General features: G+C 38.7%; 1 long non-coding RNA gene across 1 annotated transcript; it reads right to left on the bottom strand.

Moving 5' to 3' along the window:
• Positions 1-11573: 11573 nt before the first annotated feature.
• LOC123831352 lies at positions 11574-19970 on the bottom strand. Its single transcript, XR_006787888.1, has 3 exons — positions 19869-19970; positions 18224-18374; positions 11574-11634 (listed from the first exon to the last, which is right to left on the bottom strand). It is a non-coding gene; the product is annotated as an uncharacterized LOC123831352 (long non-coding RNA).
• Positions 19971-20573: the final 603 nt, after the last annotated feature.

Genomic DNA, 20573 nt, shown 5'->3' with positions numbered 1-20573 from the left:
TTTTGTTGATAATGACATTGTAATTGTAAACACAAGTAAAGCAAGGAAACTGCCCTTTCAGGATCAACCATATAATGGTATTCTTTTCATTTGTAGACCCTTGGTGGAAAAGCCTAAGCCTCACTGGTGTTGAACAGCATGGTTCTTTCGCTGTGCATATTTTCTTTCTTTTCTCCCCTACGTGCTTGAGAATGCCAGATTTAAAAAGAAAACAGCCTCCATGTGAGCCATTGTCCTCAGAACCATTACACAAACAAATGAGTATTTCATAGACTTAACGTGACAATGAATTACACGTCCATAACAGGTTGTGTGTGTGGTTTAGCAAAACAAAATTAAGAGTCATTCTAGGGAAGGACATTGCCACAGCTTTGGCATAATTAGGAATCATCATAATCAAATACAGGAAATTGGCACATCTGCTTTTCAGGCTGTTGATCCAACTGTGAGGCTGCCTGTGTGCACTGGAACAAGCAGTTCTGATGCAGCTCGACGTGTTCTGCAAAGCTGTCTTTGCATAAATATTTACATAATTTTTCTCCAAACACCGCTATAGGCAGTTGTTTTTTTTTTAATCACTTTTTCTCTCTTGGGTTATTATTTCTTTCCATTCGTACGCCTGGTGAAGAAGTGGTCACTTGTTATTCTAAGGATTTCTCATTCTTTAAGAGAAGTTTCGAGGAAAATCTTAGAACCAGAGCGTTTTATAAGATGAGTGAAATGGTAGCAGTACCTTTCATGTGATATATTTTTCTTAATCTACAAAAAGAAGAATTAGACCCAGCCTAGCTGTGGGGAAGGTAATGCAGAGGGACAGAGGAGAAAGAATTCACTCAGGGTTGGAGACTAATAGAGAACAGAAGGTCGAATTAGGTGACGTGGAACAGCAGAGTTTTGAAGAGCAATATACCCCTCTCCCTATTTTCTTTGGTTATTAGAGGTTTAAACAATCTTCTGCAGAAGCATTGGTTGAGGAGTTCTTTCAGTTTTCATTACTTAATAATTCTGATAATTTCCTTTTCCTTAAAACAATGTAAAGGATCTCTCTTGTCTCCTCCAGTTTTATTTTACATTGTAGAAACTACATATATTTTAAAATGACATATTTTATACTTTTAAAGATCCAATTTAAAAATATATTATCTACTCTATTTCCTATATTGGTTTGCTTACCAATGTGCAGAAGTGTCCTATTTTTATTGTTGTGAGTTTTATTAATAACATCTAAATTGTAATAGATAAAATGTTTGATAATATTCTAAATATATATAACTAATGTGGAATGCACACTTGTTCTATGTTAATATGAGCCCTTTGCTTTTCATGCAGACTTGCTGGTATAGTCTAGTGAGCTTGGGATTTGTATATTTAAGGGTGTCATAGGACACATTTTTATAACAAAATAACTGGGAGGTTACATGGGAAATGTATGTTTATTTTTCCTCTCAAAAGCATTAGAAAGAGGTGGCTTTTCAACAGTTTGCTAATAAGAAAAGAGAAAGCCTCAAAACTAGCAATACATAACCTAGCTCCTTAATCATTTTCTTCACTTTGCCTTACATTAATGTACAGATTATGAATTATTGGTTGTTATCAGTTGTGTGGTTAGCTACATGTATATATGAATGCTAGATTGTGAGTGGAGTTCAGTGTCATTAATCATCAGGAAAATGCAAATTAAAACTATAATGAGATATCACCAAACACCTGTCAGAATGGCTACCATCAATAAGTTAACAACAAGTGCTATCAAGAATGTGGAGAAAGGGGAACCCTAGTGCAGTGTTGGTGGGAATGCAGATTGATGCAGCCACTGTGGAAAGCAATATAGAGTTACCTCAAAAAAATTAAAAATGGAACTGCCTTATGGTTCAGCAATTCCACTTCTGTGAACTTATCTGAAGAGACCTGAACACTGATTCAAAAAGAATATAAGCATGCTTATATTCATTGCAGCATTGTTTACAATAGCCAAGAGTTGGAAGCAGCCCAACTGTCCATTGGTAGATGAGTGGATAAAACAACTGTGGTACATTTACACAATGGAATACTACCTGGCCATAAAAAGAAGAAAATTTTACCCTTCTGACAGTATGGATGGACCTGAAGAACATTATGCTATGTGAAATACACCAGTCAGAGAAAACAAATACCACTTGATTTTACTCATATTGTAATCTAATGAGCAAACTGAACTAACAAGCAAATCAGGCTCATAGATAGAGAGCAGGCTGACAACCCTGGGGGTGGGGCTGGGGGTGGGGCTGGGGGTGGATTGAGCTAAAAAGAAAAAGGACTCATGAACCTGGATAACACTGTTGTGATCTCAGTGGGGAGGTGGGTGCGTGGAGGTAGAAGAAGGTAAAAGGGAGATAAATGGTAATGGAAAAAAAACAAAAAGTATTTCAAACTTTCTCTTTCCTTTGAAGTGTCATAGCTCTCTGCTTCCCCCTCCCCAATGTTATGTATTTGAACTGATCACTGTGGTGATCAGATTTAAAAGCTGAGGAATCACCTGCCACTTCTTTAATCACATCTGTGATCACACTCAGCTGCAATTTAAAGTTCTTTTGTTAGCATTTATCTATGGCAGCAATTTTCAACTTTTTATTTAATCTCATGGCACACTTAAACTAATTACTAAAATTCTTCAGCACACCAAATACACACACACACACACACACACACACACACACACATATTTCAATCTGACAAAAAAGAGATGTAATTTTGATTCCTTTACACTGGATGACTATTGTCATTTTATTTTCAACTATTATCATTTTTTAATTTGACAGTCTAAGGGAAAACAGGTCAGTGCCCCTGACTAATTAGTGAGGTGTTACATGTTTTAAAAATTCTTGCGGCACACCAGTTGAAAGTTGCTGATCTAGGGCAAGGCTTTTTTAAATTCCATGTGTCTTATCATATTTGTATTTTAAAATTAGTTATTAACATTCCTACCTCTACTTAAAGTTTCTGAAAACACATAATATGTACTTCAAAATTTAAGAGACAGCATCGTTTGGTAAAAAGAGCTCTTTACTAGTGGTTTGGTGTTCTTGTTCAGGAGCTCCAGCTTCTCATCTGTACAGTGAGGAAATTGGACTAGAGAAAATTTAAGTTAACATTAATGGAGCAACTACCTTGTGCCAGAGTGCTGATGAGTAAAAGAGATAGATTCTCAGTTTGAGTTTATGGTATTATTGGAAGAACAGTTAATTCATAAACAAATAAAATAAATTATAAAAAGTCTCTGTGAGGAAATGCACAGAGTACCAGGACACATAAAGGGTACATTTCTCTTTCTCCAGAGGGAGTTAGAGAAGTGTTCCTCAAGCAAATTATGTTTGAGGTGAAAACAGAAAATAATAAGCACTGAAACAAAGAGATGGAGTAGTACTTAAGATAAAGCCTGCTTATGGTGTAAAAATGCTATTATTTGGTAATTTTATTTTTTTAACAGAAGTATTTTTTAAGATTTTATTTATTTATTTTTAGAAAAGGGGGAAGGAAGGGAGAGAGGGATAGAAAAATCAATGTGTGGTTGCCTCTCTCGCGCCCCTCACTGGGGAGCTGGTCAGCAACCCAGGCATGTGCCCTGATTGAAAATTGAACCAGCAACTCTTTGGTTAACAGGCCAGCACTCAATCCACTGAGCCATACCAGCTAGGGCTACTGAGTCATTTTCAACTGCATTTATAGGATATAAGAGTTGAGAGGACTGGATTACTTAACTTTAGGTATATGGAAATTTGGGCTTGTCTGTAGTGATTGATCCTTAATTAATTTTAATTTCCTATTACACTTTTCTCCTTCAAATTCTCCATCTGGATCTGCTAGTTTTAAAAAGGAATATTCATAATTTGAGCTGCATAACTGAAATCATAGAATGTTCTAGCTGGGAAGAACCTGCAGGTTTATTCAGTCCAGCTTTTTTATTTTATGTTCTAATAGCTGGTTAGTGGTTGAATTTGCACTAAATATAGTTTCTGATCCTAGTGTCGTGATGGTTCAGGTATCTCGGGCTGTCTTCTCATAATATAAAGATAAAAATATGTGTATTTCCATAGTAATGTTTTATATACAGGTACCAGAAGAAATGTGTTATTTTTTTAAAGGAATAGAGGCAGAAATGAAATTGGATCAATGTTTTTTATTTAGGGTCTTCTTTTGGTTATTTGGTTTCACCATTGTGAGAGTTATGAATGTTCCTAAAGTTAAAACATGGATATATTCATGGTTGCTTTCTTCAAACACATTTTTATGTTCATTGTATATCTGTGCTAGTATTTTAATTGAAAAATAAAAATTGTTTTTACCTAGAACAGTTAATATGAGTCTGAATTTCTTTTTTTCTAAGACATTTAATTTTCATGTACTATCTTTTAAGTTGCAGATTACTTAAAATTCTTATATTCATTTGGTTGGCTGAATATGATTGTTGGGGACTGCCCTTCCTGTCCTCAGGAAGCTGTAACCCCCTGTGACTTAGGCTGAGTGAGAGACCTCCGGACCAGGAGCCACTAAGGAGACAAAACTTATTTCCCTGGCATGAACACTGCCTGTTCTGTGCCTGACCTCCTAAGCTTGATCAGTTAGCCAATGACGGGTAAGATTTCCCATGGAGGGAATCGCCTAAGACAGGCATGATCATGTGGAGGCTTCTGGGAATAGACTCGGGGCTGTGGAAATGAAGGGGTGATGGACATCAACCCCTGCCCCCTCGGCTTTGTCAAAGCCTGAGTCCTTGTTCTTAGATGTGAGAAATCCAAGTTTCCTGGCTGCCTTTGTCTTCTCTGTTAACTCAGGCCTGCGGAAATAGCAGGGGCGGTGCAGCCTAGACCACAAACGGCAGACCCCCAGGATAATCAGGCCTGGGACATAGAATATGCAAGATCCTGTGAGATCTGTTTGCTGCAGGATGTTATTAGATTAGAATTTGAAGGCACAGACAGGAAACCAAGACTAGCCCTTTGAGCCCTGTTAGATAAAACCCCAACCTCTGCCCAGAATCATAGTGGGGGTTCTGTCTGCACCTTTGTAAGTCACCTACTTCTTTTGATCTTTTCTGTCAGACTGTGGATCCACAAACGAGGTCTGTATTCTCAGTAAAAATTTGCTTGGGAATGGAAACGGCGCACTATCCACTAGAGAGAGTGGCCGTTCTGTCCCTATTTCCCCACAGGACCTGGTTGTCTCTGTGTATGTTTTTCTCATGTTTCGATGAGCATCCACAGCAGAGATGGATACTGCTGGCTGGTATCTGCCACATATGATAGTGGTTAAGAGTTAAGGTTCTGGTATGATTCTTTGTAAACTCAGTATTTACAAGTTGTGTGACTTTAGGCAAGTAATGTGACTACTCTCTTTAAAATTCTGCTTCTTTATCTGTCCAGTGAAAATGAGATTGTGATGAGGATTGAAGGAGATTGTTTATGTAAGCTATTTAGTGTAAGCTCAAAAAACAGTTCACTGTATGTCAGTTGTTATTGTTGTTATGAGTCATAAAAACTCAAGTTCTCAGTAAAAATAATGGCTGTTGGTGGTCTCCAGAAACACTGCTTACAGGAGTATTTGTCAAAGCCAATAAAAAACAAATTTTACATCTGTGGAATGGCCCAAACCAGTTTGATATTGTTGTTACCACCACTGTTGCTGCAAACCAGATTTAGTTTATGGATCTTGGCTGCCAGATGAGTGAAGCAGAGAGCCAGTTCTGTATAAGTGGGCCCCACAATTCCTGGGAGTGTCCGGAATGTGAGGAGGATGCAATGTGTGTTACTGTTGCAAATCTCTCCCGCTGCCAAGAGTGACATTATCGGGACTGCTTTGCTCAGCCTGGTTATCCCACCCTGTTGGCAGCTGGACAACTGTGAGACAAACAAACAGCCTGGGCCTGGAGAAATGAACCACTGGGGGATGTGGGAAGGGTTGCAGAGAGCTCGTGGGAGGTGAGTGAGAATGAGGAAGAAGTTTGGGCAGGGATGTATTAAAGTAAAAACTGAAGTAGATCAACCCCATGGGGTTCCAGTTGGAGAAGGTGGGATAATATTTTTGAGTTACGAATCGAGTTTTTCTTGGCATTTTTCATTCCCAGTGTCCTTCCTCCTGAGCTCATTCTCCATCCCTTCCCTCTTTGTGAACTGAAGCTGGTTGGCACATGCCACATGCAAAGATGGCACTGAGAACCAGAACCTATCTGTCCTTCCTCCACTCCTTTCATATAGTTTAAACACCTTTGTATATTTTAAATACCTTGGTACTGAAAAGCCCCTCTGGTTGTAGGTGCTTCATGCAAAAGGGAGTGGGAGCCTCTGGAACTGATGGAGGTTGCTTAATTACTTCAGGGACTTTCTATTCCAGTTGAAATTTAGTAGTCATAACAAAGGAAATAATACTAAATTCTTGAACATCTCAGTTTGCAGAGGAGATTCAAATGTGAAACATATACATCTCATAGATGTGATGTATATATAGTATATATATACAATTGGGAAAATATATATAGATATTCCAATTGAATTTCTCATTTCTACCCAAAATAGACATTAGGTGGAATATTTTAAGAAAGATTTATGTTCTTGCAATACTTATGAATAAGGAATTACTGTGCTCTCCATAATTATCAAGCCAGTGTTGATACGATATAGCTGTATTTGAAAATAACAATGACAATAAATGCTAAAACTTTCTTGGTGAACTAAATCTCTATGTGAGAGATGGGTCTTTGTGTTTATTCTTTCAACAGACATTGAGCACCAATTGTATGTCAGGCATAGGGGATGTACCAATACAAAGCATACATAGTTCAGGGGAGGGATTGTATGTAGCAGACAAGCTAGATTCCATGTGAATTAAGAGTGATGGAAGTTATGGTTCTTACAAGTAATTTTCACATGTTTATTTAATCATAGACTCAAATGGAAATTCAACAATCTGTAATATCCTCCCTCAAACAACATTCTCATCCCTTAAATAGCTTTGGAGAAGGCCAGGATAATGAAAACACTGTGGACAAATGAGTTCTCATTGGTTGATCTGGCTTGCTAAATCAAAGTATAAGACCTCACTTCTTAATTGCTCACTTAACATTCCAGGATATTTTTGGAAAACGGATAGTTTTAGAAGCTGCCAAGCAGATGGATGAATGGTAACTGACTTGGAAGGTCTAGGAAGGCTGAAATCAAAGCCTCCTAATAAGCTGACTAAAACTACTGAATCCTGGAAATTGAAACCCCAAGGTGCTCCTGGAGGTGAGAATGCAGGGTGGGGCTGAACGTCGTAGGAGAACAGGTGGACACAGTTATAAGGAGGAGTCTCCATTCCTCCTTACTCTCACTTCTCCCCATGCAGAAGCCTGGAGGTAACTGGTTGAACCAAAGATATTCTGCTCTTGGAGATACCAGATCCAGTTAAGAGTGGTTATGGAGATATCATAATAAAAATGAAGAAAACGTGAAAGTCTAACTTCTGAAAAATGAGATTCAAAGAATCCTTTTCCACGGGGTTCTCAATATCCAGAATCCTGGAAGCTCAATTTATATTCTTCAGTTAGGAGATTGTAGGACTGTTCTCTGGGGAAACAGCCCGTAAAGAAGGCTGTATAGTTATGTATTGCCAGTAATATAGATCTTTTGGGAAGAAGGGGGAGGGAAAGGTCAGCATGTGAGGCAGTGGTGTAAGGGAGTTAAATCCTACCTTTTACAGCATGTAGTCATTTATTGAAAAATCTAGACATATCACAATAATTATGTTAACTGTTTTTACATAGTATTAGAAATATAGAGATAATTCCAGAAGATGCTGCTAATGTATTTGAAAATAGATTTATCCATTGTGTTTCTCCTATCAAGGTTTAGGAGTGGGATGAGAAGTATATTATTTTATAAAAGTAAAAAATAAATAAGGACAATCAGTAGAGTGCCATAAAGTCAAACATATCCAGCCAGATTCAGCTTCCCCACCTGTGAACTCTGTGATCTTGGCCATGTTGCTTAAATTTTATGAACTTTAGTTCTCTCCTTGGTAAATGAATGGAAGAAAAAAGGACCAAACGCTCAATAAATATCTTAGGGTGGTTTTGAATATTAAATAAGATAATATATAAAAATACTTAGTGTAGTACTCAATAAAGCTTAACTAATACTATTATGACAATGCTTCATGAAAGATGGGAAGAAAAATCAACCCAGAGTGAGGAGAGAAATAAATGTTTGACTCCAAGCATAAACACACACAGAGCACATAAAGAGAAGGGGAAGTGAGTGAAGGATAAGTACATTATAGGGATGGTTACATTTGTCCTTTATGTTTAAGTTAAAAGAATCAGATTAAAAGAAACAGTCAATTCTACTTAGAAAAATGTAAAGAGATAAAATTCCTAAATAATCTTTTGTTGACTCACCTTAACTCTACTTTGTAGAACAAGGTGACATAAATATGTCCAAAGGATTTACTGAGTACCTACAATGTACAAGGCACTAATTTCAATTATAAAATTATACAGATATTATATTTAATACAAGCATTTTTATTTTTATTCTTCCATTTTATTTTTATAATTGCCCTGAGAATAGGATGGATAACACTTTACAGTTGGCAGTGTTAGGAGGAAGGATTTGGGAAAGAGTGGTAAAAAAACAAACAAACTACAGAAATTGCTTAACTATTAGCAGAGCTATGGAAGTAAGAGATAATAATTTTGTTATAGGTACCTATTTTTATAACTCAGTGTGACAATTTGTTTATTAATTTTCAGTGAGAAGTACAACTGCCAAATGAACTAAAATACTGATATCACCCGATTTGCACATCCTCTTCCCTATAAAATATATTTCCATGGAAATTCAAATTGCTTGGTAGAAATGCAATGAAGGCACCCTTGTGGGATGGTATTAAAGGCTGATCTCATCAAATAATGACAGCTGATGGCCCCCAGCACACTCTAAGTCTGTGTTTGCCAGGCCACCAGGACATCCGTGCTAGCAGGCCGTGTCGCCTCCATCTCTGGGTGGTGGTGAAAGTATGCTGACAGCACTGTGTTCTTTGACTTCATGCAGCCCATCTGTGACACTTACTCTTCAGCTGTATTTCGTATATTTCAGTGGGTTAGGTTAAAGGCTTCTTTTATATCAAGTCACATTCCAGGCATGTCTTCTTGATGAATATGATATATTTTAAATTGTAATGAGAAAACTCACTTTCTGTAAGGATTAAAAATGAGTAATGTATCCATTTGTTTTTTTTAATACTGCTATAAGCACATTAAAAATAAACCCAAAAATCAAATAAAATGAACTTGAGTTAATTTTGATAAGAATGAAGCTAAAGATGATTTATCTATTGGATTAAATAAATATGACATCAGAAGCATAGGTGCTAGTGTCAGACTATTGAATGCACAGTCTGCATAATCTTTAACTCATGTATACATTTAAGATACTATCAAACTCTTTTAATTACTATCCTTATGTTAGAAGCTTTGTTTGTCTTAGCTAGAGAAATGTCACTTCAATAAAACCAAAAGAATTTTAAAAAATACCCACATGCTTAAAAGCAAAAAATAGCAAAATGTGGGGAAAAAGTCATCTTTGCAAGGAAAGGTCAGCAGAAACATATGGATCGCAAGTGAAATTAAAATAAGGTTTCTGTACAGACTAGATACTGCGGTAGATAGCAGTGCCACAGGCCAGACAGAAGGTTGCCAAGGCTCCAGGCTGCTTTCTTGTTTCTGCTAGGCTCAAGACTTTATCCAACATTACTTTGGTGATAACACTTGTTATATATCCTCTGGATCCTCAGATGCTTAATCATCCTGTAATAGACTTTATCCAGGAAACCTAAAGGCCAGCCATATTTCATCATTTCTTAAGTTTCATTATAAAACAGCCATCTGTACATGTCTGGAGGCATATTTTTATTTGGGTTATTATTTGATAACGTACAGACAATCCAATCTACAATCCTTTTTAATGTGTCTTTTTTTAAAAGTCCAAAGGAAAATTTTAAATGGTCGTATTTTAAAATTTTCTATTTTATTTAGTTAAGACCTCACATAAGATTTCTTGCACTCATATTAAATAAGAAGATAATAAGTAATTACCTGGAATAACAAAGAATATGTTCATTGAAAAGTACTTGATTATATTTTCTTATTGAGGATTTTGTTGTTGTTAAGCAAACTGCCCATGTGCTTAGAGTTGGAGATCTCACACAAGCATCCTATATAGAAACTTTCTATAGAGGAAACTCTTGAAACTTTCCACTAAATCACATTCTTTTGCTTTTGTTTCATATTAATGTATTACCTACTAATTTTTATATTAGATGCTTCTATCACCAACCAGATTCAAGGTAGGGTTTGAGTTAGATGCTTTAAAGCTAGCTTTGAAATTCTGCTCTAGCAACACTCCCTGCCCTTCACTCAGAATTTTGAGCCTACAGGGTCAAAGACAGCTGCCCCTAGGCCACCTGCAACAGGTGCCCGGCATTCTCCCATTGGATGTTTACTCTTTGACATTAAGGCAAATATGCAAATACTGTAGGTCCACTTGGAGATGGAATAGAAGGAAAAGTAATACATTAAATATTTATGCATATTTCGTGTGAAGTAATGCATAAATTCATGTGAATTTTTCCATACTGTTTTCTTTTTTATGAGGAAAACTTGAAGAACTTATTTTGTCTAGAGCAAGAAATAGGAGAGTGTACTTTAAATGGAGCAAGGGAAAGAGTAGTTGAGACGGCGCCTGGTAGAAATGGGAGGTGGGCTTGAAAGTTGGGAGAGTTGGAGGGTTGTAGCCATGCCAATCAGGTTTTTAGCAGGAAACAGATGGAAAACATTTGAATCGAATAACCTAATGGAGAGGTGATTTCTAAAGGATGAGGTAGGAATAGGTCAGGAAGGAGTAGATTGTAGTAGCAGAGAACTGTGTAGAGAGGATTTCCGCATAGACGCGGTGCTTTGAGGGGAAGACCCTGCAGAGCCATGGCCGCGCACAGTGGACAACAAACTGCCCTGGGCATGTATCAGGAGACCCAAATTCAGTTTTCTCCTGTGCAGTGTTCTGGTTAAGTCTTGAGTCTCCGTGCCTTATTTTTCTTATCCAGGAGACATAAATCTTTCCCAGAGACTAAAGGTGTATCAGATAATATCATTTCTATGAACGCTCCAAACACAGAGCCCTACAGAGAAGGTTGGAAAAAAATAAAAGTTTAATTTCAAGAGAATACAAACATCAAAAGCACAGGTAAAATAAAAGGAAGATGTCTTTACCTGAGACAGGTCCTAAGGCCAATACATGGGATGTAATGTACATATATGCACTCACAGATAAATATTTCAGAGACATGTGTATAAATATTGGGCCAACTAAGTCCACAAAGTTAGAAAGACAGAGAGAGAAAGAGGGAAAACACCACCCCACCCCCAAATCCAAAACATTTTCCTGAAGCATTAGGATCAAGATTAGTAAATACCTGTTTCGCTAGCAGAGGTCTGACCAAAGAGTGAGCCGTCAGTGCGAACACCATCGCAGGGCTGTCCCAGTCACGTGCTGGAAATGGAACTACCGGCTTGTAGTTGCAGCAGACGGGTGGTTTTAAATCTTTGGTCATATTCCTGGAAATTTGCTTTATACACATATACATTTTTAGTATGCACTGTTAACTTTCTTATTAAGCCACAGCAAGAAATCTGTTTTTTTTTCAGCCGTGTTTCCCTATGGAACAACTTGCTTTCAGTTTAAATCCCAGCATACGGTAATGTATGAAGAATGTCAATGTACTTTATTTCCTACAAGATGGTCTCGTAAGAAAAATGGCTAGTTAAAGGAGATGATACACTTCTTAAGTCTGCATCAGGGAAAAGAGAAATTATTTGTTTGATGTGAGTTTGGTATTGTGTTATGACACTGTCTAACACGATTGCAGTTTAAAATTCTATCTGAAGTCCCCCTGTTTGGACTGTCGATTCAGGGTGGAAAACAATTTTATCAGAAGGGTCAAGGATATGATGAATGGTGAAGGTATCAACTTTGTTAGCTTATGTTTTTTTTACTGCCACATGATTCTTCATGTACTATAGCATGTATGAACCAAAAGGCATTAATTCAAAGACCAGAAATTCAATGAGTTTTAAACTAATCACCTCAAGGTGTAATGAATTTATCTGCAGTGTTCTTTACATATTGATGTCTATGCCTACTTTGCTCCCTTGGTTCATATTCAATATTTGCCATAGAAGGGAAATTATTAATAAATGCCTTTAAAATGCAAATTTGTCAAGGTCAGAGTTGCAAAATCAGAGGCTTGTGTTGAACCATGCACTGAATTTTACTTCTCTTTAGTAGTTGGTTTGATTATCAATCAAAACGGTGACTACAATAGTTAAAAATTAATTTATAAAAGTCATTATCAGCCTTTTCTTTGTCTAATTGAGCTTCATGTAAGGGAAAAATCTTTTGGACAGGGAGGAGATGAGAATACAATCAATATAAACAAAACAGATATTACACTCTATGGAACTGAAGTATCCAAAAGAATTTGGGTGTAAGTAGAATTTTTGAAAGTGAATCTTGCTCCTTTGAGGACTTGCTTTATAAAATAGGGGCTACATTTCTTGTGGAAGATATATTTTGAGGTATCTTCCTAGCACTCTATCCCTAGGAAATATCCTCTCACCACCACGGGTTGGGCCCTGTCTGCCATGTTTTGGTTACATGTCCGTGCCTATGAACTTGAGCTGTGAACAAGGCTGGACAACGGATCCAAACTAGATCAATACAATAAAATCTTTTTTTCCTGGGACTTTGAAATTGGGACTTGGAGTTTTCCAATTAGACTCTAGTCTCATCCATAAGTTATATTATACTCCTCTCCTTAGTTTCTATATATGACACACTCTGTAATTTAGTAATGCTTCCTTTTGTTTTTACCTAGTTCACATTAATATCTATTACTATAACCAGATTTACTTCTTCCTTGGGGTGAACCCAATGGATTGGATTAAAGACTTTGGTTTGAAAATGCAGTCTGACTATTGTCAAGACCTTCTGGGGCCCTATTCCAACAGCAAGATTTTCCCTGTACTGCTTCTTCCAAGCCTTCCCACCCACAGTCCTAGCATGCGGGCACAGTCTCCAGTTTTCTTCCAGACATTCTTACCTTCAGAATACATGTGTTCTTCTGAGGCATGGAAATTCTTTTACCTTCCTGCTGTTAAGAGTGTCATTCTTCCAATTTACTGTTAAATTTACAGTTTTAAAGCAATCTAGGCTTTAATATTTCATTGAACATAAGATAAAAAGAAATAAAATAATAGTAAATTTTATCTATTTTGAAAACAGTTTTAAGTGCTCTCAGTTTCTCACCTTTTCATTAAAGGCCAGGCAGTAACTATTTTAGTCTTGTGGGCCACATGGCTTCTGTCTCAACTACTCGAGTCTGCTATGGTAGCACAAAAGTGGCCACAGACAATGTATAAGCAAATGAGCATGGCTGTGTCCAATAAAACCTTATTTACAAAACAGATGGTAGACACAGGATTGACTTAAAGCCTGATTCATACTGGAACTCAGTCAGCTCTGTCACTTTACTCCCTACTCCATGCCTTCACACACTCAGGGCTCCACTAAAATTAAATTTCTTTCTGTGCCCATTAGCTACACTGTACATTCACCACTCTGTGATTCCACTCCCTTGGAGGAGGGCTGGGGTGGGGCATGGGAGACTGGGGTTTCACCAATCACATTTCCACAAGAAGTGCCTTTACATCAAGTTCATGGTCTTACTACTTGTTAAGTGGATGATGACAATATTCTGAAGAAAGCATAGTAAAATATATGACTAATACTCAGCACTAATACTGTGAAACAGATAAAGAAGGTAGTCAAAGGGTTGTGCCCACTTTTTAAAATATGTTTCTTCTCCTACCCGTCTTAATTAATGATGTCATCCTTTCATCAGCCCCTATTCTCATATAAAAGCTGGGTGTGCCTTTCTTTCTGCGTTTTCTTTCCTTTTTCTTTTCTAATCATAAAAGTAGTACCCACCCTTCACATTGCAGGTTAAACGCTCTGTCGTTTATTAAGCCTGATCTTTCCAACTGGCAGTAATTTCTCCCTCTTTGGGATTCCTGTTGCACCCCATCATGCATTTTGATCTTGATATTATGGTTATTTTTAAGTATTTTAATTCAATAACTAAAATATCTAACTAGAGCATTTCTCCTAATAGACTCTGTGTATCCTAGAGAGCACAGACCAGTGTTTTGCAGAGAGTAGGCATTAAATGGTTATCTGATTAATAAATTTTTAACACTTGTAAAAATGGATTTCTTCAAATTGAAGCTCCCTTTATTTGATGAAAAAGTGTTAACTCTATATAAAGATCGAGGTCAAAAGCAAACCTCTGGTTTACTAATCTTTAAAAAATATCCTCAGGCACTTGTGGTCCAGTGTTGTTGAACTTAAGTTGGCATTTTTGCTAGCCAAATTTGCTACATATGAAACCCACTGGCCATTTGGGGATTGACAACTCTCCTACTGCTCCTTTCAAAGAACTTCCCAAGAAAACTGGGATGGATAATCTATGTGCCATATGTGCTGTTAAAATAAAGTTGGATATGCACTAATCAAGCGGTTTCCATGAGAAACACAAGGCCTCCAAAATATGAAAAATCTTTTTAATTGTAGTACTTATGGTAGGCGCTCCAAATAGCAAAATTACATTTCAAACTTTTTTATCTGAAGAACTAGTTTGTACCAAAGCTTAAATATCCTGGAGCAAAAACACTGTGGCTGTTTAAAATGTTGTAAAACAAGTTTGAAACAAGCAAAAGAAAGTTTTCTCTTTCATGTTGCCTGCAAAATCTTTAAATTAGTGCTTAGCTTAAAAGCAAGACTTTTTTTCTTTTTGAAAATGGTGGAGACATAGGTATAGGGTGCCCCTCTCCCACAGCAGGTTGCAGGAGAGAGAGTAAGGAGAGCCAAATAAACTGCTATCCAAATTTGTTTCAGTTATTATTTTTCAAGCTTTATATTATCAAAACATATTAGAAAATAAGTATTACAATAGCAATTTAAATTCTTCTAAGTTATCCTATATTGTAACCTCTGGGAAGTAGGTAGAAATATGTGACTTATTTGTTTAAAGTAGTCTGGGATTGGCAGATTGAAAGACTCCTTATGTCCTTTGCTGTTTTAATTAATCTTAGCTGTAACTTGTTTCATCTCCTTTCTGAGTTGTAGGCTTCTATCTATATTCACTCCTATTCTTTGAATTTCGTTATTTATGCTAAGTGAAATAAGCCAGTCAGAGAAATACCACATGATTTCACTCATATGTGGAATCTAATGAACAAACTGAACTAACAGTTTGTTATTTCAAGATAGAGACAGACTCATAGAGAGGGAGCAGGATGACAGCCGGTGGGCGGGGTGGGGATTAAGGGGAACAGGGATCAAGCAAAAGGGTAAAAGGACTCATGGACATGGACAACAGTGTGGTGATTGCAGGGGAGGGTGTAAGGGAGCTCAATGGCAATGGAAAAAATACTGTAAAAATAAATTTAGAAAAACCCATGGGTAGCTAAAAAGATTTGTACTTGTCTTGCAGTATTCTCAAAGAAGTAGATTGCATCTTCTTTTTTAAATATCTAATTTTTCTTTTTCCTCTAGGGCATGTGTGTTTACCAAGGAAAGGAATAATAGTGCAATGGATAATTTAAAAACTCACAACTGCTTATCTCTATCCTTTCATTTAGAACTTTTTATCATAATTATAAATGACAACAAAATGACTAATATAAGGTTCATAGAGATGATAGAATGTTAGGACTTGTCAATGTCTTTGAAAAGAGACTCTAGCATCCTTGGATGACTGTGGTATATTCAGGGGTACAAGCAGCTTACAGTCATTTGGATTGCTGAAGGGGAGTGGAGGCTGAACTTCCAGGAACAACTCCCAAAGTAGACTCCAGCACTGAGCTGCGAGGATGCTGCTGTCTCTGCTGTGATCAGGAGGAGATGAACCACAGATCCATCCCACGGGCCCCCAGCTGCTGCCTCCTGCACACTACCTCTGTCAGGACCCACACCAGCAAGAGAGACACCTCATGCCCTGCCTCCCTCCTCGTGTGACTCAGTTCTGATTCAAAGTCTGGTATGAAACTACCTGGGTGGATTCTCAATCATGAGGAAACCTGCCTGTATGAGAATCTAGGAAATGTCCATTTTAAGCTTTTCTCAGCATGCAGAAAGACAAGTTTGAGGGAAGTCAGATCAGTGCTGGGTTCATCCACAGAGTCTGCCACGACAGGCAACTTTTGTTCTCTTTTTACTTTGATTCCCACCTCTCCCCCAGCTGGGAGGTTGACAAGGAGCAAAAATGACTAGAATTTGAAAACCAGCTTATGAATCAAGTTGTGTCAACATGCATCAAGGAACAATGTGAAAAATAACTGTTTCCCCATTTCCTTCCCCATCTCCCCTGGATGTAACCAGTGCCTCATCACCACTGTGAGCCTCCGCCAGCACCGATTCCCTCTGCCTGCAGCAGTTCTGACACTGTCGCCACGCTGCCCCCCACTCAGTCTCTGAAACTCCGTATTTGGCTGCCCAGTCTGCCCTGGCACTTTCTACAGCCCATCCCAGATTTTCTGACACCCTATGGGGGAAAGTGATCCCCTCCAAAAATCTCCGATACCTTACATAGGTTTTAATCTCCCAGGCCTGGATGATCCTTGTTCTGAAGTTCTTCTTCCCCTGCTTGGGTTCGGCCCCGTACCAGGCTCGCTCCCTTGTGCAGAATTCGTCTTCACACTGCTGTGCCCCGGCTCTTAGGTCTGGACTGTGCTGTCCTGCCCCGTTTGCTCCACTCTTGCTCCAATATCCTGGACAATGCACCTTCCAGTGCAGACTCTCTTCTCTTCCTGTTCATGCTCTGACACCTTCCGTGGGGTGACTCCCCCACACAGAAGTCCATGCTTGGGCTGCAACTACTCCATGGTGAGTTTCCCCCCATGAAGAGGTCCTCCACCCCTCACTTAAGCTTGAAAACCACGCATTGGGCAGTGCTGCCTCTACACGCATGCACACACACGTATCCTCCTCACCTGGCTTGTTCTTTGACTCCTCAGGTTGGGCCACTGCCTTCCTGTGTGGACATCACTCTTACCATTTTTGGACTTTAAGACCCAAGCCAGGATGTCTCTCCCTGCACCGGGGGGCGGGGGGGGGGGGCACTCCTTTGTCTGCTTGGCTTCTGACACCCTGTATCAGACCTCTCCACCCTGACACCATTTCTTGGCTCTACCTAGTGGCTTTTGACCTGAATTGTTCATTAAGGCAATGGAAGGGAAGAGAAATAGGAGATAGGATTTGACATGTGGAATGTGGTATCAGGGAAATGGGGTACCAAGTGAGATAAGACCCAAAGGTATAATTGTGTGTGAATGTGAGGGATGCAGTGACTATCCTGGTTTCTCCAGAGCATAGAATACATGAGGGGACTTAACTTGTGAGAGGTGAGGATACAGCGCTAATTTGTGATGCTACTGTGGATGGCCTTAAATTGTTAGGGAATGATGCCATATTGGTAGTTATTAGGCAGGTGATTGGCTTTTATATTTCAGAAAAATAAATCACACCAAAGTGTGTAGGAGGTGTGGGAAGACAGAATACTATCAGAATAAGTCCACTGAGAATTGAGAAACTGATCTGGACCAGGTCTATGACAGAGGGCATGAGAAGAAGGGATGCAGTGACAGAGTGGTTATAGGACTTTATCATTCCAGAACGCCATTCTGAGTCTGACCTGGTTTGTGGTGGTCTGACATTGCATGTGAGATATGACTTTCATCAAACAAGCTGCCAGGTATCTTGGCTTTCTGCGGATGTTTTAGATTTTATGGCTGTCTCCCCTAAATTCCTCCTTTAGGACTGAAGCACGTGTTCTCTGTAGCCGGGAGTTTGGCTGCTGACAGCTTGCCACTGAGTTCCTCCTGAGGGAAGGGAAGCTGCCTTGGCCTAGGTTATGCTCCCTGTAAAGAGTCGGCCCACACTTAATGACTGGTCCATAAGGGGACAAAAATCCCTGGCCCCATTCCCTCACTCAAATCGGGACCATTATACCTCCAGGACCTACCCCTAGGGTTGGCTGGGGACTCCTTTGCAACCACATCCTGTTCAACTTTCCCTCTGACCATTCTTGCTTCTCTCACCTGACAGAGTGTGAGCTCCTGAGGGCATGCTCCAAGTACCTCTTGCGTGCAGATCTCGGAGTCTCAGGTCTGTTCCTGGGAAACTGGATTCAAAACACATTCGATCCCAAATGCAGATGTTGATAATCATTCTGTCATTGGCTGACGTCCCCTGTTGTTGTACATGGAGATATTAATTTAGAAGTATTTGCTCCTTCTCAAAGCATTTGTTTCCTCTCAGGAAGTCACTCAGACATCAGGGAAGCCTAGTTCTTTAATGACTGTACCTGATAAAAGTTCAAATAAGTCTCATCCCCCATAGGTGCTGAAGATACATTTCCCTCCCCTGAACCACTGTGGAGATGTGACGAATCACTCTACATGTGATGTGACTCTGAGTCACTTCCAGCATGCTCCTTCCAGCAGAGTTGTGTTTATCACTGCGGGTGTGATGCAGAATTATCTACCTGTAAATCGTATAGATCATACGGTTTTCTACACATAAAGGATACATTTGTTTTGTTTTATTTTCTTACATTTATTGTTGTTGCTTATTTGTCCCTCTTGTTTGTTGTTTGTCAGGGTGGGTGGGGGAGATAGAAATAAATTAATGATAAGATATTGGAAAAGTGAACTCCTGAGAGGAGGGGATATAACACTTGTGCTTAGAACATTACCAGATACATAGTAGGTATCAGTATTTGTTAAATAAAACTTAGTAAAGAAATAATTAACTAAAACTTAACATGAAGTTCACAGGAGCTCTGCAGGTCAAAGAGACAACAATAGAGGCCCTACTGAACATTGTTAGTCATCAGGTGTCAATCTGAAGCTATTGTGATTGCATGAAACTAGGTTTAAAAGGGTTTTGTATTTAGTAGCATATTTTCTATAACGAAGTGATAAATTCTAACATTGCATTTGAAGTTTAGTTTGATACAAAGAATAATTTTCAAAGAGTAGGGGCTTCCATGGTTTGTGAAGCAAAATACTTCAGCAGACATCTAGCTAATTTCATAAAAGAGAAATATTTTAGATTTACTATCTAAATAATTCAGTCTAGTTTAGCCCCTTTCTCCATCCCTGTCCCTCTTACTCCTTTTCCTCCCTAACCCCCTCTTTTCTTTTTTCTCTCTCTGTGCTGAAAAATCTACATTCCCTATCCCATTCATGATTTAAAACTGAAGGTTAAACAGAGTTCCAGCAGGTCTGCTATGGTAGAAGAGTAACTTTGAAACCTTAACCTGGCTGGTGTCCAGCTCTCACAATGCCCTACACCTCTCACCTGACAGAGGAGGAGAGTAAGCATTGCTGTTGTTACTGCTCCTTCTTCATAGTGTGGTGACATTTCAACTCTGCCCTCATCAGTGCTTGGAAATACAGTGACCAACAGCCTCCTTTGCCAGGGACTATCCCAGGGACTGCCCCAGTTTTAGCACTGAAAACTTCTGGAAATCCCTCATCTGGGACAGATCAGGGCAGTAACTAAATGTTTGTCCAGTAACTAATGCTCTTCCCACTGATTAGATGAAAGTGATTCTGATAATTATGTAAGTATTAATTATTGGTCTCTGCTATGAGAGGCCATTTCCCTGCTTTGCTGATGATCTTACATTTGCAAGTGAGTGAAATGAAAAGAGTTCCAGAAATGAGCTGAATTTCTTACCCAAACAAACAAAGGAATGGTGACCTGCTTTAGTACGTCAATCACCTCTGCTGGCCTTGTAACCAGGAAGGAGAAACTGAGTGGGAGAACCTGAAGAGGGCCTGGAAATTTTGAGGAAGAACAAATTTTAGTTCAAGGTATTCTGCTTTGCTTTGGGTCTGAGATAAGACAGTTTTTTAGATCAATCTGTGGAGTCCCAGAAGATAAACAGTAAGTCAAAAAGCTAGAGGAACAGGAAGCCAATAAATGTGAATTCAAAATGCTTCACCATGAGGATAGAGAACATGGTTAGCATCCATCTCAGATTTCTTCACCTTCTGTCCCCTTCTAGCTTGAAACCAGTTATCATTAGTTGTTGGCAGATTTGTTCCCTGGATTCTACCCAGTCATACTGATAAGATATTCATTGCTAAAGGTATGTGATGTCTTTGATTGTCTTGATTAAAACTAATGTTGAAAGTGGAGACCAGTTTTAACCAACAATAAATAATAAAAATCTTGAAAAGGAACTTTAACAAGCCATTAATACAAGTTTCCTGAAAATGCTAGCCTGTTTCAGCTTTGCTATGAGAAATCAAGGGGACGAATGTATCTACTGTTGGGTTCAAAGGTGAAATGACAAGTGGAAGCACATCCCTGGAGGCCTAAAGTCTGCAAAGGAATCAGAATTTCAGAACCTCAAGAAAAGGTGAAGCCAAGGGGGAC

Source organism: Phyllostomus hastatus, unplaced genomic scaffold (genome assembly GCF_019186645.2).
Source record: "Phyllostomus hastatus isolate PE091 unplaced genomic scaffold, TTU_PhHast_1.1 phas_scaffold_1674, whole genome shotgun sequence".
In the NCBI taxonomy this organism is placed as follows: Eukaryota; Metazoa; Chordata; class Mammalia; order Chiroptera; family Phyllostomidae; genus Phyllostomus; species Phyllostomus hastatus.
The sequence above is the reverse complement of the archived record's forward strand: the minus strand, read 5'-3'. Positions and strand labels throughout refer to the sequence as shown.